The sequence below is a fragment of the Hemiscyllium ocellatum genome, chromosome 47 (assembly GCF_020745735.1).
Source record: "Hemiscyllium ocellatum isolate sHemOce1 chromosome 47, sHemOce1.pat.X.cur, whole genome shotgun sequence".
Taxonomy (NCBI): Eukaryota; Metazoa; Chordata; class Chondrichthyes; order Orectolobiformes; family Hemiscylliidae; genus Hemiscyllium; species Hemiscyllium ocellatum.
This window is the reverse complement of record NC_083447.1, coordinates 13,529,070-13,550,856: the sequence shown is the minus strand read 5'-3', so window position 1 is coordinate 13,550,856 and position 21,787 is coordinate 13,529,070.

Here is a 21,787-nt window from a genome sequence, read left to right as displayed (position 1 = left end):
ATAACAGAAGGGGTGGATTGCTTGAACTATCCACCCAGCATTTGCATAATGTGTGGACCCAATCATTATCAGGACAGGGCAAGTGTTCTGTTCGAGTGCACACTGCAGCGTAGGCCATTCTGCTCAATATGCTTTCGGTTATTTAAAATAAAAGGAACTGAATTTATCACCTGGGGTTTGAAATTATTCAGTAAACTAATTTTACCACCTATCAAAAAATCCCTAAGTCGACTAGAGAACCGAGGCTGTTAATCCATTCATGTAACGCAATTAGAAATGTTTACATCTGTCGGTTAACCAAGTCATAAATATAAATCCATTAGGTATAAACAGGTGCAGTGGATATATAGAGGGGGTGCCTATGAATTAATGGGGAATGGCTACATTGGATAGATAAAAAGATGGGCCCAGTAAATGAAAGGGTTGATATGAATGGGACATGACCTAAGGGAATAAATAGGGGAATGATCTTAAAGGCTTGTTGGGAAAATAGCCACAATGGATAGATTGGGATCATTACAATGGATAGTTCAGGAAGGGTTATATAACTTAGATGAGCTATTACCCCAATGGATATAATGCTAAATGGCCATTATTGAGATTGCATGTGTGTGCTTCCAAAGTGACTTTATTCCCTATACCTTTGTGCATTCCTGAACCATGCCCCCACACCCTGGTGCTATCTTGGCCTGGGATCTTCTGACCCATCACTTTGCTCTGATCATGCAGTTTTACAGAAAGACAATCCTTGAACCAGGTAGCCATGGAAATGTGCATCATTAAGTATGCTTTGAATACAATTAATGAATTTGATGAAAAAAATAATAATTGCTTCAAATAATTAAAGGAAGTTTGGGAATAGATGGACTCTTGGTATCATTACATAGAAACGTAGAAAATAAGTACAGAAGTAGGCGATTCAGCTTTTCAAGCCTGCACCACCATTCAATATGATCGTGGCTGATCATGCAATCTCAGCATCCCACTCTCACTTTCTCCCCATTCCCCTTACTTTAGCCACAAGGACCACATCCAGCTCCCTCTTGAATATTTCTAAGGAATTGGCCCCTAATCACTAAGGCTGTGGATGATGAACATCCCAAATTATTGATCAAAATCAGGATGGGAAAGAATTTATGTGATAAAAATTAATGAACTGAATTTGTTGAATACTTAATCACCTTGGTTATTCACATCAAGCCAAGGACTGACCACACCCAACCACCCTCCACGTACAAAATAATAATCAACATTCCATTTGAGTCTGCAATTGGATAACATTTGTTATATAATCCAGAGAATGCGAAGAATTACTCTGGGAATAAATTTAGTGGTGTCAGTTAGACAAACAGCATAGCATACTTGCATAGTAGTACACAGGGCCTTGTTATTTGTAAACAGAAAAGACTTGTCCACATACTGTGCCTGTTTCGACTCATCATAGGAGGCGATAGCTATTTCCCTGTTAATTTCTCAGGACAATGCATTGACCAATCAGAATCAACCTGCCCAGTTTAAAAGTTTGTCAGTTAATTGTCAGTCATCGTTAACTTCTGCATTCTCCATAGCAATGTTGCTGTCAGACTCCACCAATCCGCATTCAGTATAAATGTTGCTTTCCCTTTATAATCGTAATTCTTGTGACTTTCTCCTGATGACTGCAAGGTGAAACACAATATGTCTTCTTCTCGGCAATACTCAAGTTCTGTACTTCCAAAGGACTAGCTGATTTTGTTTTTTATTGCTCTGCTGCGGATTGTACTTTTTGGAGGGTTTTTGATAAGAGTAGTACACACTTGCACAAAAGGTTGAGAAAGTAAACAAGGTGTTTGAGCAGCTGGGTTGAACTGGATAGGGAGACTGCCACTGAAAGACTGGCAAATGTGAGATTGGGCAGGGCCTTTCTATGATTAACCTCACTTGAACGACTGAAGGTAAAGGCTAGATCTGGTTTTACCTGGGCCAGGGGCAGTCAGGAATCTGAGCAGAAGGTTTTCTTCTGGAAAAAGGCAGAGGATATTTGAAGATGTGTGTGAGTTGACTGGGTGTACAGAGGGCTAAATGGTCATTTCTTGTTCTTCAAAGGCAGTCTCTGGATCAGGGTGGGATCAGTTAGCGTGTGTCCAGGCAGGAGAGAATGGTGGAGGTGTTGCGGGGTATGGGCTTTTGACCCAGCAAGGACCATGCCATAGGATGGTGTATGAATTTGAGAAACTCACAACAGCCAATTATACCATCTGAATGGTGCAGGTTGCAGGGCTGGGAGAGATGATTAAAATAAGCTTGATGAGTTGCTGTTATGTGACCTATGAACAGTATACAATGCAATTTATCCTTTCCTTAAATTTCCTTTGAATACCCACAGGTTCAAACTCAACAAGTTGACTTCTGTTTGATATTTCCCTTGTTCTTCTTTAAAACTGGATCTATTACATTCACCCAAGCAGGGCCATGGTTTAACATCTTTTCCAAACACAGCACCTTTAATAGCACAGCACTGCAGTGACAGTGCAGGCTTTTGTGTTCAACTCCTGGAGTGGGACCTCGTGATTAAGAAGCAACCATGCTACTAACTGAGTCACAGCTGACACATCCAACAACCGCTTGACATCAAAATTGACCTCTTTGTATGTATGCAATACAGACATGTTGAAGTCATGAAAAGCCACAACAGAAATAAGCTTTTTTTTATTTCAAGGTAGATCATCAACTCTCAATCTTGTACAATGTTTTGGACAAGTAGTTGTGAGCATCTCTTTGTAGTTTACTTCTCTGTTTCGGTTACCCACGCGTGGTTATTTATCAAGTACTTTCATGTTCTGAAAGGGTTAACGAATGACTCGTTAGATGATTTAATCCAAAGATAAGAATTCCCCTCCTACCTCTTTCCATTCTTACACAGAGAAGGGGATTTCCATCATTTCCTTGATACATAATCACCTTAACTGCAAGGTTACATTGTTCAGCTTAAAGAATTTTCGTTTAACTAGCTTGTAAGTTTGAAACTGATCCATAAACACCAACTTCAGATTGTCAATTGATCTAAGGAATAGGGGGGTTAGTGATTGGGAATCTAGTGAGGGTAAAGAGAATCGATTATTCCTGATCACTGAACCTTGTAGCGTATTTTTAATCAACCTGAACAGTTGTGTCATCACATTTCTGGAGCATTTGAGACTTGAACCCAGTGGTAGGGAAACTACCATTGCACCGAAGATTTTTTTCCCCATTGAATTCAAATTTTAGTGGGAGTTGAACCCACATCCCCAGTATGGTATGATGGATTTACTAGAGTCATAGAGATGTACAGCACAGAAACAGACCCTTCAGTTCAACTCGTCCATGCCGACCAGATATCCCAACCCAATCTGGTCCCACCTGCCAGCACCCGGCCCATATCCCTCCAAACTCTTCCTATTCATATGCCCATCCAGATGCCTTTTAAATATTGCAATTGTACCAGCCTCCACCACTTCCCCTGGCAGCCCACTCCACACATGCACCAACCCCTGTGGGAAAAAGTCGCCCCCCTCCGCCCCAGGTCTCCTCCACATCTTTCCCCTCTCACCCTAAACCCACGCCCTCCAGTTCCAAACCGCCCCCACCCCAGGGAAAAGACCCTGTCCAGTCATCCCAATCATGCCCACGATTCCACAAACTGTTACAAAGTCACCCCTCAGCTTCTAACGCTCCAGGGAAAACAGCCCCAGCCCACCCAACCTCCCTTCACAGCTCAAATCCTCCAACTCCACCAACATCCCTGCAAATCCCCTCCAAACCCTCCCAAGTTCCACAACATCCCTCCGACAGGAAGGAGATCAGAACTGCACGCAATACTCCAAACTAACCTGGAAAATTACCAGTACACCACCTCCTCTCCCTTGGACAAATTTGTACATCAATATAGGTACAAAATAGGCACAAGATCTGGTTGTTGTACCACTCACCTGAAGTCACCTTCTGTATAAGACAACTGTCATTTGGGGAAATTGATTATTTACTTTAGTCATGAGAAACTGTCAAAGAATGACAGCCTAAAAGTTGTGTCCTAATCTTTGACAGACATAAAGGAGGAATGAGCAATTTATTGCACTTTATAAATGATCTATTGATTCTGATGCTCGTTGCAGGATGACCAGAACATCAGGACAACTCCTTCACTCTATCCTTAAAGCATCCTTGAAGTCTTGTATTTCAGATGAGATTTTAATTCTTAGGTAGATGTGAAAGATTCCCTAGCAGTATTGAAAGGGTAGTGTGGATCTTCTCCCAATATCCATGCCATCATTCATCCTTCAACCAAAACAGTTTAAAACCATTGTCTTTTATTTATCTCATTGTTTCTAGGAGTTTTGTGTGCCATAACTGGCTTGCATAAAAACAGTGATTACACTTCTAGGACATAAAAAGCAATGCAGAACACAAATTATTTATTTCACAAAATATACAGCATCTTGACTTAATTAAGGAAATACTGGGTTAAGCCCAGTTAGGATTATATCTTAGGAAGTGGCTTCTTCTTTCTATCTTCTGACATACAAACATTAGCCAAAGGCAGCCAAAAGTGCTGCTGATAAATCAACACTGATATCATAAGGACCGAGCGCTGGAGTCATTATTTTAGAAGTGATTTGTGACTACCAACTATTATTGTCAGTCAAATGTCCATGAAGTCCAATTGAAAAATTGACGTTGGTATGAAAGCCAGCTTGCGTTTACACTTTTCTCACAGGGTGAATCACTGCTATTGTCCTCCCAGCTGACACCAGTCATAGATTTGGGAGATTCTGTGGAAGAAGCCGACCATTATCTCTGCAATTAGTTCTTATAAAATCCAAGAATGGAGATCATCAGCTCCAGGGAGTTTGACACATTTTAGTCCCATTAGTTTCTCCAGCACTATTTCACGCGTGGATTTATTTAAGTTCCTCATTCTCACGGGAATATAAAAGCAGCATTTGTCGGTTTAGATTACTTACAGTGTGGAAACAGGCCCTTCGGCCCAACAAGTCCACACCGACGCGCAACCCACCCATACCCCTACCTAACACTACGGGCAATTTAGCATGGCCAATATACCTGACCCACACGTCTTTGGACTGTGGGAGGAAACCGGAGCACCCAGAGGAAATCCACGCAGACATGGGGAGAACGTGCAAACTCCACCCAGTCAGTCGCCTGTGGCGGGAATTGAACCCAGGTCTCAGGTGCTGTGAGGCAGCAGTGCTAACCACTGCGCCACCGTGCCGCCCCACCTCTGTCATTCCACAGGATGATGGTTGATCTGAGTGTGGTCTCAGCTCCATTTTGCTTTCTGCATGCCTGGAATGACCGTCAAATCACACCTCATCAAGCAAACTCCACCCCCTCACCCCCAACTCAGCCTTGAATAAACCCAATTTCCAGTGTTTTCTAGAGTAGGAAAATGTCACAGACTCATAACCCTCTGTTTCTCTTCATTCTCAGAGTTGGTTCCCCATAGAGTCATAGAGATGTACAGCATAGAAACAGACCTTTCAGTCCAACTTGTCCATGCCAACCAGATATCCTAAATTAATCTAGTGATCCACTTGCCAGCATTTGGCCCAGACCCCTCCTAAACTCTTCCTATTCATATACCCATCCAGATACCTCTTAAATGTTGTAATTGTACTGGCTTCCAACACTCCCTCTGGCAGTTAATTCCATACACACACCATCCTCTGCATGAAAAAGTTGCCCCTTAGGTCTCATTTATATCTTTCCCCTCTTACCTTAAACCTATATCCTCTAGTTTTGGATTGCCTACCCTGGGAAAAAGACTTTGTCTATTTACCCTATCGATGCCCCTTGTAATTTTATAAACCTCAATAAGGTCACCCCTCAGCCTCCGACATTCCAGAGAAAATAGCCCCAGTCTATTCAGCCTCTCCCTATAGCTCAAACCCTCCACCCTGGCAACATCCTTGTAAATTGTTTCTGTACCCTTTCAAGTTTAACAACATGTTTCCTACAGCATGGAGATTAGAATTGAACGCAGTATTCTAAAAGTAGCCTCACCAATGTCCTGTAATACCGCAACATCCCAACTCACTATCCTCTTTACCTGCGACTCCACCTTCAAGGTACAATGAAGCTGCACTTCAAGGTCTCTGTTTGGCAACACTCCCCCAGGGCCTTACCATTAAGTGTATAAGTCCTGACCTAATCTGCCTTTCCAAAATGCAACACAGCACATTTATCTAAATTAAACATTTATCTGTCACTCCTCAGCCGATTGGCCCATCTGATCAAGGTTCCATTAGACCTTGAGGTAACCTTCTTCACTACCCACTACATCTCCAAGTTTGGTGGCATCTGCAAACTTACTAACTATTCCTCCTATATATAAGTGACAAAAAGCAGTGGATCCAGCACTGAACTTTGCAGCACATTGCTGGTCACAGGCATCCAGTCCGAAAAACAACCCTCCACCATCACCCTCTGTGTCCTACCTTCAAACCAAGTTTGTATCCAATTGGCTAGCTCTCCCTGGATTCCATACGGTCTAACCTTGCTAATCAACCCTATCATGCAGAATCTTGTTGAACGCCTTGCTGAAGTCCGTTACAGACAATGTCAAACTGTCTGCCCTCATCAATCTTCTTTACTTCTTCAAAAAACTCAAGTGAGACACAATTTCCCATACATAAAGCCATATTGACGATCCCTGATCAGTCCTTGCCTTTCTAAGTCCATGTAGATCCTATCCCTCAGAATTCCCTTCAGCAACTTATCTACCACTGACGTGAGGCTCACCAATGCATAGTTCCCTGGCTTTTCCTTACCACCTTTCTTAAATAATGACACAACATTAGCCATCCTTGCAGTCTTAAAGCAACTCACCTGTGGCTATCGATGATACAAATATTTCAGCAAGGGGCCCAGAAATCACTTCCCTAGCTTCCCACAGAGCTCTGGGATGTCCTTGCACCTTCAACATAGCATGCAGCAAGAGTGTGATAGAATACTCTCCATCTCCTTGTAACAGTAATCAAGATGTTTGACCCCATCCAGGAAAAAGCAAACCATTCAATCAAAAATCAATTCATGATCTTAAAGGTCCACTCCATCTACTATTAGCAGGCAATGGCTGTTGTTTACACCATCTACAACAACTTTCCGAGGCTTCCTTAACATTACCTCCCACACCCTTGACTTTCACCACCCAGAAAAGCACCCAGAAAGTGGGTGTATGGGATCACGACCACTTCTAATCTCCATTCCTATCTTTCAGTCATTGCTCCACAAATCTCAAGTCAAAATCATGCCATTCCTGACCCAACAGCATTGTGGGAGAAATAGTACTACACAAATTGTGGACGTTCACCACTACTTTATTAGGGTGGACAATAAATGGCGCCTTTGCTTGCCATGTCCACTTCCTTGGGGAAATAAAATGAGTGCATTAGTATAAGAAAGCACAAGAAAGCTGAGAAATATTATCTCGACACCTGTCATAAACCGCAGCTAAAGAAACTGGCAGATGTCAAACCACGTGACACACACACACTCAGGAAGCTCTGACTGTTACATTTAACTCTTTTTAGCCTGTTTAAAAACATAACAAAAGGTATTTCAATTGAACTGGTGTGTGTTTAAGGTCTAGGAACAAACAGCTAGTCATGGAACTGGCTATTTTCGACGTTCTCACTGAGAAGTAACGTTCCTGAGAGCACATGATACTTGTCCCCTGGTTCTCATTTCCTTATCTAAAGTTGCAGATTCTTGTTGGTCTCTTGGGCACTATCCACCTCCAATAGTTCAAAAGGGTAATGCAGAGAAGATATTTCCACATGTGGGTGAAACTGAAAGTAGGGGGTCATAAAGATAAGATAGTGTCTCAGGGAATTCAGGAAGAATGTCTTAACTGAGAAAGTATCAAAATGTGGTACTTCCTACCGCATGGGAAAGCTAAGGCTGACTACATACATTAATTTTACAGGAAGCTACATCAGCACAACAGGGAGAGTAGTTGAAGGTGGTGGATGTGGCGTTAATCAAGCAGGCTGCTTCTAACTGAGTGGTGCTGAGGCCAAATATAGTACCCTATCGTTGCTGCATTCTCTACTCAGAAATGTCACCCAAGAATAACTCCAACCTGCAGTAATATACACCTTAAACCTAATGTAACATTCTATAACATTTGACAGAAGCATGATCAAACATTCATCTTGAGCCACACAAGAGGATATCAGGACTGATGATCAACAACATGGTCTGAGAGGTAGGTATTAAGGCAGAGCTTAGGGCTTGGGCAAGATAAGGCAATGACAGAATTGGAGAAATACAGAGATCTCAGATGGTTGTGTGTTGGAAGACAATACAGAGATAGAGGAGTGCGATCACAGAAGGGTTTACAAATAAGGCTGTGAATTTGTAAATCAAGGCTGGTGTGGAGTTAGTGTTTGTGATGCTGCAGAACATCAGCAAACAGTGCACTGAACCATTGGGAATCTGGAAAGTGGGGAAAGGTCTTAAATTTCTCTTGGACAAGAGCTAAACAGGTCTTACCTGTTCCTTTGTTACTTATGAAAATAATATCACACTCTACCGCACCACACTCTACCGCAAACCCACAGACAACCTCACAATGCTACACTTCTCCAGCTTCCACCCAAAACATATTAAAACAGCCATTCCCTATGGACAAGCCCTACGCATACACCGGACCTGCTCAGATGAGGAGGAATGTGACAGACACCAGGAAGTACTCAAGGATGCCCTCACAAGAACGGGGTACGATGCTCAACTCATCGACCGCCAGTTCCAACGTGCCACAGCAAGGAACCGTAATGACCTCCTCAGGAGACAGACACATGCTGCAACTGACAGGGTACCCTTCGTTGTTCAGTACTTCCCAGGGGCTGAAAAATTACGCCATGTTCTTCGTGACCTGCAACACATTGTCAATGAGGGTGAGCACCTCACCAAGACCTTCCCCACACCTCCACTACTTGCTTTAAACAACTGCCAAACCTCAAACAGATCATTGTTTGTAGCAAACTGCCCGGCTCTCAGGACAACTCCATACAACCCTGTCATGGTGGATGCTGCAAGACGTGTCAGATTGTGGACATAGATACCACTATTACGCGTGGGAACACCTCCCACCTTGTACATGGCAGGTACTCATGTGACTCAGCCAACGTTGTCTATCTTATACATTGCAGGCAAGGATGCCCAGAGGTATGGTACATTGGGGAAACCGAGCAAAGGCTACGACAATGGATGAATGGGCACCGTACAACAATCAACAGACAGGAGGGTTCCCTCCCAGTTGGGGAATACTTCAGTGGTCCAGGACATTCAGCCTCGGACCTTCGGGTGACCATCCTCCAAGGTAGACTTCGGGTCAGGCAATAGAGGAAAGTGGCCGAACAGAGGCTGATAGCTAAGTTCGGTACCCATAGGGAGGGCCTCAACCGGGACCTTGGGTTCATGTCACATTAAAGGTGATCACCATTGCATTATACACACAGATATTCCTACACACACACACTCTCACATACACACGGACACCGTACACACACACACACACACACACACACACACTTTCTCACACTCACAACCCCCACCCCAGATAGACACACACACAGACAGACAGACAAAGACCCACACGCACACATATATATTGTGGGGTGAATTTGTACTTATAGAGTTACATTGCACTTTGCTGCAAAACTGCATACATTCATGTAGAACTCTGAGCTCAAACACTGCATGAATTTATCTAAAACTCTGTTATCTCACTTTTTAGATTAGAATCAATCTAAACATCAGGTCATAGACAGAGAACACAGGGGACTAACACCTTCAACATATTGTCTAGCTATCACCATTGTTAACAGCTAACCTGAGAATGCAACTTTTAAAAAAAGGGTTTTGTGATTTACACATGAAAGAAGTGAAACTATCACTGTATTCAAACAGTTGAAAGGCTTAACAGATAATCAATTTTTCAATGTATAATTTCAGTTACATCACACTGCAAATTTTTGCTATAAATTCTGTGTTACGATCGAGCCCTCCACAATCACCTGATGAAGGAGCGTCGCACCGAAAGCTAGTGTGCTTCCAATTAAACCTGTTGGACTATAACCTGGTGTTGTGTGATTTTTAACTTTGTACACCCCAGTCCAACACCAGCATCTCCAAATCGAAAATAATATCATCAGCCTATTATTGATTTTATAAAAAAGACAATTAATGCTGTTAACTGTTAATGACCTCACCATGTTAACCTCATGCTTCCTGTTTGACAGACAGATGCAGCAGCTTTCTGGATCATTATAGATTCAGCTTTCACAGTCAGTGTGAGAATCGTATATCTAACAAACATAATGCTTCCCCTAATAAATGAGATGCACAAAAGAAAGTCAAGGGCATTTCCTCTCGGACATATTACCCGTTCTTTTACGCATCTTATTCTCCCAATACTCCTTCCTTCTTTTAGCCCCAAGAACTAAATCTAATTCCTTCTGAAAAATATTCAATGTTTTGGCTTCAACCACTTCCTGTGGCAGAGAATTCCACAGTCTCTGCACTCTCTGGGTGAAGACATTTCTCCTCATCAAGAAACCGATCAGAGCATCCTCCATATTGCAGTCCAGTCCACTTATCTGTTACAATCAAGCGCATGTTTGCAAAAATTGTTCTTACTGGAGCTAGAGCAATGAGATGGCACTCACACTTTCTAATTTCAGTTTTACAACTTCAGCTCATCCTAAAATAATGTGCTATCAATGAATTGCCTTTGAACTCCTTGACATTTCTTACAAGCAGTTCAATTCAATTCTCCATGTCCTCCCAAGAAGACAGACTTGGTTCAACAGCCAAAGAATTCATAAAATTATACGATACAGATCAGGCCCTTTGGCCCATTGAATCTGCGCTAACAATAAACTACTCTAAATCTACACTAGTCCCACTTTCCAGCACTTGGTTCATAGTTGTAAATATTATGACATTTTAAATGCTCATTCAAGTACTTTTTAAAGGTTCTGAAATTTCATGCTTTTTCAGGCAGCGCATTCCAAATTCCCATTGCCCTCTGAGTGAAAAAGAATTTCTTCAAACACCCTCTAAACCTATTTCCTTTTACCTCAAAAGTATGCCCCCTTTTTACTGACTGGGGAACAGTTATTACTACTTACGTGTCCATGGCCCTCATAACCTTATACAACTCTATCAGATCCCCTCTCAGCCTTCTCTGTTCTAAAGAAAACAAGCCAGGCTATTCCAGCCTCTCTTTATTGCTGAGATGCTCCATCTCAATGAATCTCCTCTGCACTCTCTCCGGTGCAATCACATCCTTCCTAAGCAGTGGTGACCAGATCTGCACATAGTTCTCCAGCTGTGGCCTGACCAAAGCTTTGTACAATTCCAACATGACCTCCCTGTTCTTATACTCTATGCCACGACTAATAAAGGCAAGTGACCTGTATTGCCTTCTATTAACCTGTCCTGCCATCTTCATGGATCTGTGGATAAATTCCCCAGGATCCCTCTGCTCCACTGAGCTTCATAGTGTTCTGACATTCGTTGACCATTCCCTTGTCTTGATCCTTTTGCTAAAATGCGTAATCTCACATTTATCAGTGTTAAATTTCATCTGCCGCTGATCTGCCCATCTGACTAACCTGTCTATACCCTTCAGCAACTCCAAGGTCTTCTTCTTCACTGTCAACCACCTGGCCAATTTTTGTTTCATCCATAAATTTACTTATCCCACCACACTTTCTTTTGTATCCTTTATTAGTGACAGAAAGGGACCCGGCACTGATCTCTGAGGTACACCACAGGACACCAGCCTCCAATCACACACACAGCCTTCTACCACCGCCTGCTGTCTCCTTACACAGACATTGTCAGTTTATGGCACAATTGATACCCAAAGGTGCTGCACCCCTGTCTGTCTGAGTGGAACCATGTGTGCTTGATACTAACAGGGTGTTGCTGGGCACTGACTGAGTGCAGCACCCCCCTGGCGCATGGTCAGGGACTCTGAGGCTGATACACTCACTGTCAGCCCAGGCTGGGCAGGGGAGGGCAGTATTGGACGGGAGTTACATCTCAGTCTCTTCCTCCCCCAGATGGGAGATACTTTCTCCCTCCTCTGGTTGGGGATTATACCTCCATGCTGCTTGCCTCCGTCCAGCCTGTCAGCAATCTCTATGTTTCAATGAGGTGCCACTTCATTCTTCTAAACCCCAATGAATATGGGGCTGATTGACCCAATCTCTCCTCACATGCAGCGGATTCATGTTTGAACTGATCCCCTTTGGAAAAGGAGTTGACATTGTCCCCCGTGGAAACCCCAGCCCCACACTTGGAGCCATCTCGTGAAATTCAGACCATGCCATCCCCTTCTGAAGTAGAGGAGTTTCATCTGTAGGTTATTGCTGCATAGCTTTTATTTCCTCACCTTCGACTCTTATCCACACTCACTGTGCCAGTCTGTATTGCTGTCCAGAAGTGCTAGGGGGCCTGGTCGGAAGTCCTTCCTATTACTTTGGCTTTAGCATGGAGGGTGTTACATATATCAGTCCCATGCAATGGAAGGTTAAAATTGTTCCCAGACTCCCAGGCTGCCTGTATATTATTTGCGGCCTTGAGGAGTCTGTGTCACACGCACACACAGGGTGTGTTAGATCACAGCAAGTATTTTAATATTTGAGGGAACTCTTTCTCAATTTTTTTGGCTGCACTTCAGCCCCACACCCCTGACGGTTTGCTTGTGCAATGTGGAGAATTGGATAGTGGGGGATGGGGAGAAGATCAGAAAACCTCCTCATGGCTCTGATCTTGGGCCGATCTAATGGGGTCATTAACAACTCCAGGCACTGGGTCATAAGACCCAACATCCTGTCTCCCGTCCAAGATTATCTCTGGGTTTTGGTGTCCTTGAAGGAAGAGCATGCAATGTTTATTGGTAAACTTTGGATTTTCCATAAGCAGTGGACACCACAGGGACTGGGGTGCATCATCTCCCCCCAAAAACAACGTTTTGATTTAATTCGACAAGTTCCCCTTAAAGATTACAGTGTTACAGTGGCCATTGAAGGAGCTGTCCCTCGTTAATGTTGTTTATTAATGAATTTCATTTATGGTCTTTAATTGGTTCATTAAAATAGTACAAACCTTGAATCAGTAATGGTGACCATGAAATCATCATCAACTGTCATTTAAAAAATCCCATCTGCTTCACTATTATCTCTTAGGGAAGAAAACCTGCCATGCTTACCTTGTCTGGCCGACTCGTAACTCCAGACCAACAATTATGTGGTTTACTCTTAGGTGTCCTCTGAAATGGCCTAGTAAGCTACACCGTTCAAGGGCACTTAGGGACGGGAAACAAATGCTGATCTTGCCACCGATGCCCACGTCCCATGAAAGAATATTGAAGAAGTTGGATAGGCACATCGCTATCACTGTAAGTAATTAGTGGGATATTTTGGATTTTACACATTCTTAACCAAGCCTATTATATAATGAGTCAGCTGACTAAAACACCAATTAAGATAATTAGAAGAGGTGGATCTCACAGCTCAGAGGCTCCCACTTTTGGGTTTATTTGGGATGTATTAACTGGGATTAAAGTACAATACCTCACAGACAGAGACAATCTTCCTGTCTCCCTGCTCAGACAAGGATGGTCTATCTTTTCCTCTTTGCTCACATACATGAAAGACTGCTTTCACAAGAATCCTGGTAACAGAATTCATTTGGTGCCATTCTACCACCCTCAACATTCTTCCTTTTCAGAGAACTGTCTACTTCCCCTTTGATTGTTTCAGCCTCCGTACTCTCAGGCAGTACTTGCCAGATCTTGCTGTATGAAACATTTTTTTCTCATATCATAAAACCATCAGACATTGGAGCAGAATTAGGCTATTTGGCCCATCAATTCTGCACTGTCATTCAACTGTAGACAGGCAGGAGGCTGGAAGAACACAGCAAGGTAGACAAACCTCTTGGACTCAAATTGGAAGGGGACTAATATACTGGCAGGGAGATTTGCTAGAGCTGCTCGGGAGGATTTAAACTAGTAAGGTGGGGCGAGTGGCACCCAGGGAGATAGTGAGAAAACGATCAATCTGAGATTACTACAGTTGAGAACAGAAGCAAGTCAAACAGTCAGGGCAGGCAGGAACAAAGCAGAGAACAAGATAGGACTGATAAATTAAACTGCATTTATTTCAATGCAAGGGGCCTAACAGGAAAGGCAGATGAACTTAGGGCATGGTTAGGAAAATGGGACTGGGATAAAATAGCAATTACAGAAACATGGCTCAGGGATGGGGCAGGACTGGCAGCTTAATATTCCAGGATACAAATGCTACAGGAGGGATAGAAAGGGAGGCAAGAGAGGAGGGGGGAACATGGTGTTTTTGATAAGGGATAGCATTATAACAGCACTGAAGGAGGATATTCCCGGTAATACATCCAGAGAAATTATTTGGGTGGAACTGAGAAATAAGAAAGGGACGATCGCCTTATTGGGATTGTAATATAGACCACATAATAATTAGAGGGAAATTGAGAAACAAATTTGTAAGGAGATTTCAGTTATCTGTAAGAATAATAGGGTGGTTATGGTAGGGGATTTTAACTTTCCAAATATAGACCGGGACTGCCATAGTATTAAGGTATAGATGGAGAGGAATTTGTTCAGTGTGTACAAGAAAATTTTCTCATTCAGTATGTGGATGTACCTACTAGAGAAGGTGCAAAATTTGACCTACTCTTAGGAACTAAGGCAGGGCAGGTGACTGAGGTGTCAGTGGGGGAGCACTTTGGGGACAGCGACCATAATTCTATTAGTTTTAAAATAGTGATGGAAAAGTATAGACCAGATCTAAATGTTGAAGTTCTAAATTGGACAAAGGCCAATTTTGACAGTATTAGGCAAAAACTTTCAAAAGCTGATTGGGGGCATTTGTTCACAGGTAAAGGGACGGCTGGAAAATGGGAAGCCTTCAGAAATGAGATAACAAGAGTCCAGAGAAATTATATTCCTGTTAGTTTGAAAGGCTGATAGGTATAGGGAGTGCTGGATGACTAAAGAAATTGAGGGTTTGGTTAAGAAAAAGAAGGAAGCATATGTCAGGTACAGACAGGATAGATCGAGTGAATCCTTAGAAGAGTATAAAGGCAGTAAGAGTACACTTTAGAGGGAAATCAGGAGGGCAAGAAGGGGACATGAGATAGCTTTGGCAAATAGAGTTAAGGACAATCCAAAAAGTTTTTACAAATACATTAAGGACAAAAGGTTAACTAGGGAGAGAATAGGGCCCCTCAAAGATCAGCAAGGCGGCCTTTATGTGGAGCCACAGAAAATGGGGGAGAATCTAAATGATTATTTTGCTTCAGTATTTACTGTGGAAAAGGATATGGAAGATATAGAATGTAGGGAAATAGATGTTGACATCTTGAAAAGTGTCCATATTACAGAGGAGGAAGTGCTAGATGTCTTGAAATGCATAAAAGTGGATAAATCCCTAGGACCTGATCAGGTGTACCCTAGAACTCTGCAGGAAGCTAGGGAAGTGATTGCTGGGCCTCTTACTGAGATATTTGTATCATCGATAGTCATAGGTGAGGTGCCAGAAGACTGGAGATTAGCTAACATGGTGCCGCTGTTTAAGAATGGTGGCAAGGAAAAGCCAGGGAACTATAGACCAGTGAGCATGACGTCAGTGGTGGGCAAGTTGGAGACAATCCTGAAGGACAGGATGTACATGTATTTGAAAAGGCAAAGACTGATTAGGATAGTCAACATGGCTTTATGTGTGGGAAATCATGTCTGACAAACTTGATTATGTTTTTTGAAGAAGTAACAAAGAGGATTGATATGGCAGAGCGGTACATGGACTTCAGTAAGGCATTTGACAAGGTTCCCCATGGGAGACTGGTTAGCAACATTAGATATCATGGAATACAGGGAGAACTAGCCATTTGGATAGAGAACTGGCTCAAAGGTAGAAGACAGAGGGTGGTGGTGGAGGGTTGTTTTTCAGACTGGAGGCCTGTGACCAGTACAGTGCCACAAGGATTGGAGCAGGTCCACTACTTTTCGCCATTTATATAAATGATTTGGATGTGAGCATAACAGGTATAGTTAGTAAGTTTGCAGATTACACCAAAGTTAGAGATGTAGTGGACAGCGAAGAAGGGTACCTCAGATTACAATGGGATCTTTATCAGATGGGCTAATGGGCTGAAAAGTGGCAGATGGAGTTTAATTTAGATAAATGCGAGATGCTGCATTTTGGGAAGGCAAATCTTAGCAGGACTTATACACTTAATGGTAAGGTCCTAGGGAGTGTTGCTGAACAAAAAGACACCTTGGAGTGCAGGTTCATAGCTCCTTGAAAGTGGAGTCACAGGTAGATAGGACAGTGATGAGGGCGTTTTACTGTTTTGAGTATTGAGTACAGGAGTTGGGAGGTCTTGCTGGGGCTGTATAAGACATTGATTAGGCCACTGTCGGAATATTGCGTAGAATTCTGGTCTCCTTCCTATCGGAAAGATGTTGTGAAACTTGAGAGGGTTCAGAGAAGATCTACAAGGATGTTGCCTGGGTTGGAGGATTTAAGCTATCGGGAGATGCTGAACAGTCTGGGGCTGTTTTCCCTGGAGTGTCTGAAGCTGAGGGGTGACCATATAGAAGTTCACAAATCATGAGGGGCATGGATAGGATAATTGGACAAAGTCTTTTCCCTGGGATGGTGGAGTCCAGAACTAGAGGGTATAGGTGTTGGGTGAGAGGGGAAAGATATAAAAGAGACCTAAGGGGCAACATTTTCACACAGACGGTGGGATAGGTATGGAATGAGCTGCAGAGGAAGTGGTGGAGGCTAGTACAATTGCAACATTTAAGAGGCATTTGGATGGGTATAATAATAGGAAGGATTTGGTGGGATATGGGCCAGGTGTTGGCAGGTGGGACTAGAGTGAGTTGGGATATCTGGTCGGCATGGAAGGGTTGGACAGAAGGGTCTGTTTCCGTGTTATACATCTCTATGACTCTATCTGCAGTTTTTTTGTATCTCCCATTCAATTGTGGCTGATATGTTTGTCAAGCCCATTTTTCTGCCTTCTCTCTGTGACATTTGATTCCCCTTCCTAATCAAGAACTTGCCTATCCTGTCTCAGATACATTTGTCAACTTGGAATTCCCAGCCTTTTATGGCAATGAGTTCCACAGCTTCATCACTCTCTGGCTGAAGAAATTTCTCCTCATTTTCTGTTCTAAAGGGTTGTCTTTTCACTCTGAGGCTGTGCTCTTGGGTCCTAGTCTCTCGTACTAGTGAAAATATCTTCTCCATGTCCACACATGAGTGGGAGAGACTGCAACCCTTTACGTAGAGCCAACAAATGCAGGACATTCAGGAGCTACAATCTAATGGAAGGAACTTCATAGAACATAGAACATAGAACATAGAAGGATACAGCGCAGTACAGGCCCTTCGGCCCTCGATGTTGCGCCGACCGAATCCTACCTAACCTATACTAGCCCAATAACTTCCAAATGCCTATCCAATGCCCGCTTAAATGACCATAAAGAAGGAGAGTTCACCACTGATACGGGCAGGGCATTCCATGAACTCACAACCCGCTGTGTGAAGAATCTACCCCTAACATCTGTCCTATACCTACCACCCCTTAATTTAAAGCTATGTCCCCTAGTAACACCTGACTCCATTAGCGGTAAAAGGTTCTTAGTATCTACCCTATCTAAACCCCTAATCATCTTATACACTTCTATCAGATCTCCCCTAAACCTTCTCTTCTCCAATGAGAACAGCCCCAAGTGCCTCAGCCTTTCCTCATAAAATTTTCCTACCATTCCAGGCAACATCCTGGTAAACCTCCTCTGCACTCGTTCTAAAGCTTCCACATCCTTCCTATAGTATGGCGACCAAAACTGCACACAATACTCCAGATGAGGCCTCACCAGAGTCTTATACAACTGCAACATGACCTCAGGACTCCGGAACTCAATTCCTCTGCCAATAAAGCCCAGTACACCATATGCCTTCCTCACAGCACTATTTACCTGGGTGGCAACTTTCAGAGATCTGTGTACATGGACACCAAGATCCCTCTGCTCATCCACACTACCAAGTAGCCTACCATTAGCCCAGTAATCCATCATCTTGTTATTCCTACCAAAGTGAACGACTTCGCACTTAGCTACATTGAATTCCATTTGCCACATTTCCGCCCAGCTCTGCAACTTATCTATATCCCGCTGTAACCTACCACTTCCTTCCTCACTATCCACAACTCCACCGACTTTTGTGTCATCCGCAAACTTGCTTACCCAGCTTTCAAGTCCTTCCTCTAGATCATTTATAAAGATAACAAAAAGCAATGGTCCCAAAACAGATCCTTGTGGTACACCGCTAGTAACTGCGCTCCAAGATGAACATAATCCATCAACTACTACCCTCTGTCTCCTTCCAGCCAGCCAATTCCTAATCCAAACCTCTAATGTATCCTCAATGCCATACCTCCGAAGTTTTAGCATTAGCCTACCATGGGGAACCTTATCGAACGCCTTACTAAAATCCATATACACAACATCTACTGCTTTACCCTCGTCCACTTCCTTAGTCACCTTCTCAAAGAACTCAATAAGGTTTGTGAGGCACGACCTGCCCTTCACAAAACCATGCTGGCTATCCCTGATCACGTTATTCCTACCCAGATGTTCATAAATCTTATCCCTTACCATTCTCTCTAAGACTTTGCCCACCACTGAAGTCAGACTCACTGGCCTATAGTTACTAGGGCTATCTCTACTCCCTTTCTTGAACAATGGGACCACATTCGCTATCCTCCAGTCCTCTGGTACTATTCCCGTTGACAATGAAGACATAAAAATCCAGGCCAATGGCTCTGCTATCTCCTCCCTAGCTTCCCATAGGATCCTGGGGTAAATGCCATCAGGCCCAGGAGACTTATCTATATTCATCCTTTCCAATATTCCCAAAACCTCTTCCCTGCATATTTCCAGGGCATCCATTCTAATTATTTGTGATTCCATATTCACATCAGCAGCAGTGTCCTGTTCCTGAGTGAATACTGATGAAAAGTACTGATTTAATGTCTCTCCAATCTCCTCCGCCTCCACACACAACTTCCCACTACTATCCTTGACTGGACCGATACCTTCTCTTTTTCCAACTCCATTTTGCGAATTTTGGTTTGTCACTTTGTGTTGGGGGATACAGTCTTGAAGCATTCATTGTCTTCTTATTTAAGCTTGGCTGATTGCCAGATGGTGGACTATCCCTTTAACATTGCTATTAAAGCTCCTCCAGTGGTTCATTGTGGCAACTGCATTTAATTAGCTGAGTGCTGAATGGACTGGTGCTGTTAATCAGATCCTCTTAGAGTCATGGAACTGGGATCTGAGCTCCTGTCACTGACCTACAAGCACAATAGACAGATGTTAGGTAAAAACTGATTTATTCTCTTACTTTCCTAAACTGACTTCCCGTCATCCACCTTCTCTAAACCGGAGTCCATCCACCTTGACTTGCAGTATGTCTTTGTTTGCCCCATTACCCTGTGGCACTTGGAAGCCTACATAGTTTCCTCTATTGTCAATGTGTAGTTTTAAAAATTCTCATCCTTATGCTCAAATGTTTTCTCACCCCTTCCTATCTTCATCACCTCATTCAAGCTCTATAACTCTGCATTCCAATTCTCTTGCACATTCCAAATACTATGCTTTATTTCTAGAGGGATAGAATTGAAAAATAGGGTTATAATGCCAAATCTGTGTTGAACAAGAGTTTGACTACTCTTAAGAGTACTGCCATAGTCCAGGTTGCCATATTATAAAACAGGTAGAGGCACTGGAGAAGGTGCAGAGCCAATGTATAAAAACTCTGCCAAAAATACCAGGGTATCCATATGAACAGAAAGTTGAGGCTAAGTCTCCTACTTTGAGAAAAGATGGTTGAGAGATTCTCTTTCATGTTCACTCAAATCTAATCTAATCAAAGAGAAATGGATGTTGCTGCCTGGGCTAGCACTTAGTGCCCTTCCTAGCTGCCCCTTCAGAAACTGCTGGTGAGCTTGAATCTCTGCAGTCCACATGCTAAAGGTTGACCCATAGTGCCCATAGGGAGGGAATTTCGGTATTGTGATCAAGCGACAGTGAAAGAAAGGCAACATATTTCCAAGTCAGGATGGTGAACTTCGAGGGGAACTTGCAGGAGGTGGTGCTCCCGTGTATCTGCTGCCCTTGTCCTTCTAGATGGAAGTGGCCATAGGTTTAGAACAAGCGATCTTTAGTGAATTTCTGCAGAGCATCCTGGAGGTGGTACACATTCCTACTGCTGAGCATTGGTGGTGGAGGGAGGGAGGGAGTGCTTGTGGATGTGGTGCCAATTAAGCAGGCTGCTTCGCCTTGGATGGTGTCAAGCTTCTTGAGTGTTGTTGGAGCTGCATCCATCCAGGCAAGTGGGGAATATTCCATCACAGTCCTGGACTTGTGCCTTGTCGATGATGGACAAATGTTTTGGGGAGTCAGGTAGTATTCCTAGCCTCTGAACCGCTCTTGGGGCCACTGTGTTTACATTGTGAGCCCAGTTCAGTTTCTTCAATGGTACCCCCAGGATGTTGATCATGGGGGATTCAGTGATGGTAACACCATTGAATGTCAAAGGATGGTGGTTGGATTGTCTCTTATTAGAGATGGTCATTACCTGGCATTTGAGTGATGCAAATATTATTTGCCACTTGTCAATCCAAGCCTGCATATTGTCCAGATCTTGTTGCATTTGAACATGGACTTCTTCAGTGTTTGAGGAGTTGTGAATGCTGCTGAATATTTAGCAATCATGAGCAAACATTCCCATTTCTGATCTAATGATAGACAGAAGGTCATTGATGAAGCAGCTGAAGATGATTGGGCATAGGACACCGCGGAACCTCTACAGAGATGTCTTGGAACTGAATGACTGATCTCCAAAATCCACAACTATCTTCCTATGTGTCAGGTTTGACTATAACCAGCAGAGGGTTTGCCCCAATACCCAGTTTTGCTCGGGCTCCTTGATGCCACATTTGCCACAGATGTCAAAGGCTGTCACTCTCCCCTCCCCTCTGGAATTCAGCTCTTTATCCATGTTTGGACCAAGGCTGTAATGAGGTCAGGAGCTGACTGACCCTGGTGGAACCCAAGCTGATCAAGCTATTGCTGAGCAGGTGCTGCTTGGTAGCACTGTTAATGACATCTTCCATCACTTTACTGATGATTGAGAATAGACTGTTCCTGATGAAGGGCTTTTGCCCGAAACGTCAATTTCGCTGGTCCTTGGATGCTGCCTGAACTGCTGTGCTCTTCCAGCACTATCATTCCAGAATGATGGGTTTTAATTGGCCAGGTTGGATTTGTCCTGTTTTCTTGTGTATAGGACACACCTGGAAAATTTTCCACATTGCCGGGTAAATGCCAGTGTTGTAATTGTACTGGATTTTGGAGCGTACAGTCCTATAGCCGGAATGTTGACAGGGCTCAAAGCCTGTGCAGTATCCGGTGCCTCTAACCATTTCTTGATACTATGTGGAGTGAATCAAATTGAACGAAGACTGATTATCCATTAATTGAACACAGGGACAATGTTTGCTCATCACTCTCTGGGCAAAACGGTATCTTCTGAATTTCTCATCAAAACTTAACGAAAGTTAGAGAAACACCTTCAAACCTGCTGTAATATTCAATAAAATCACAGCAGGTTCCCTA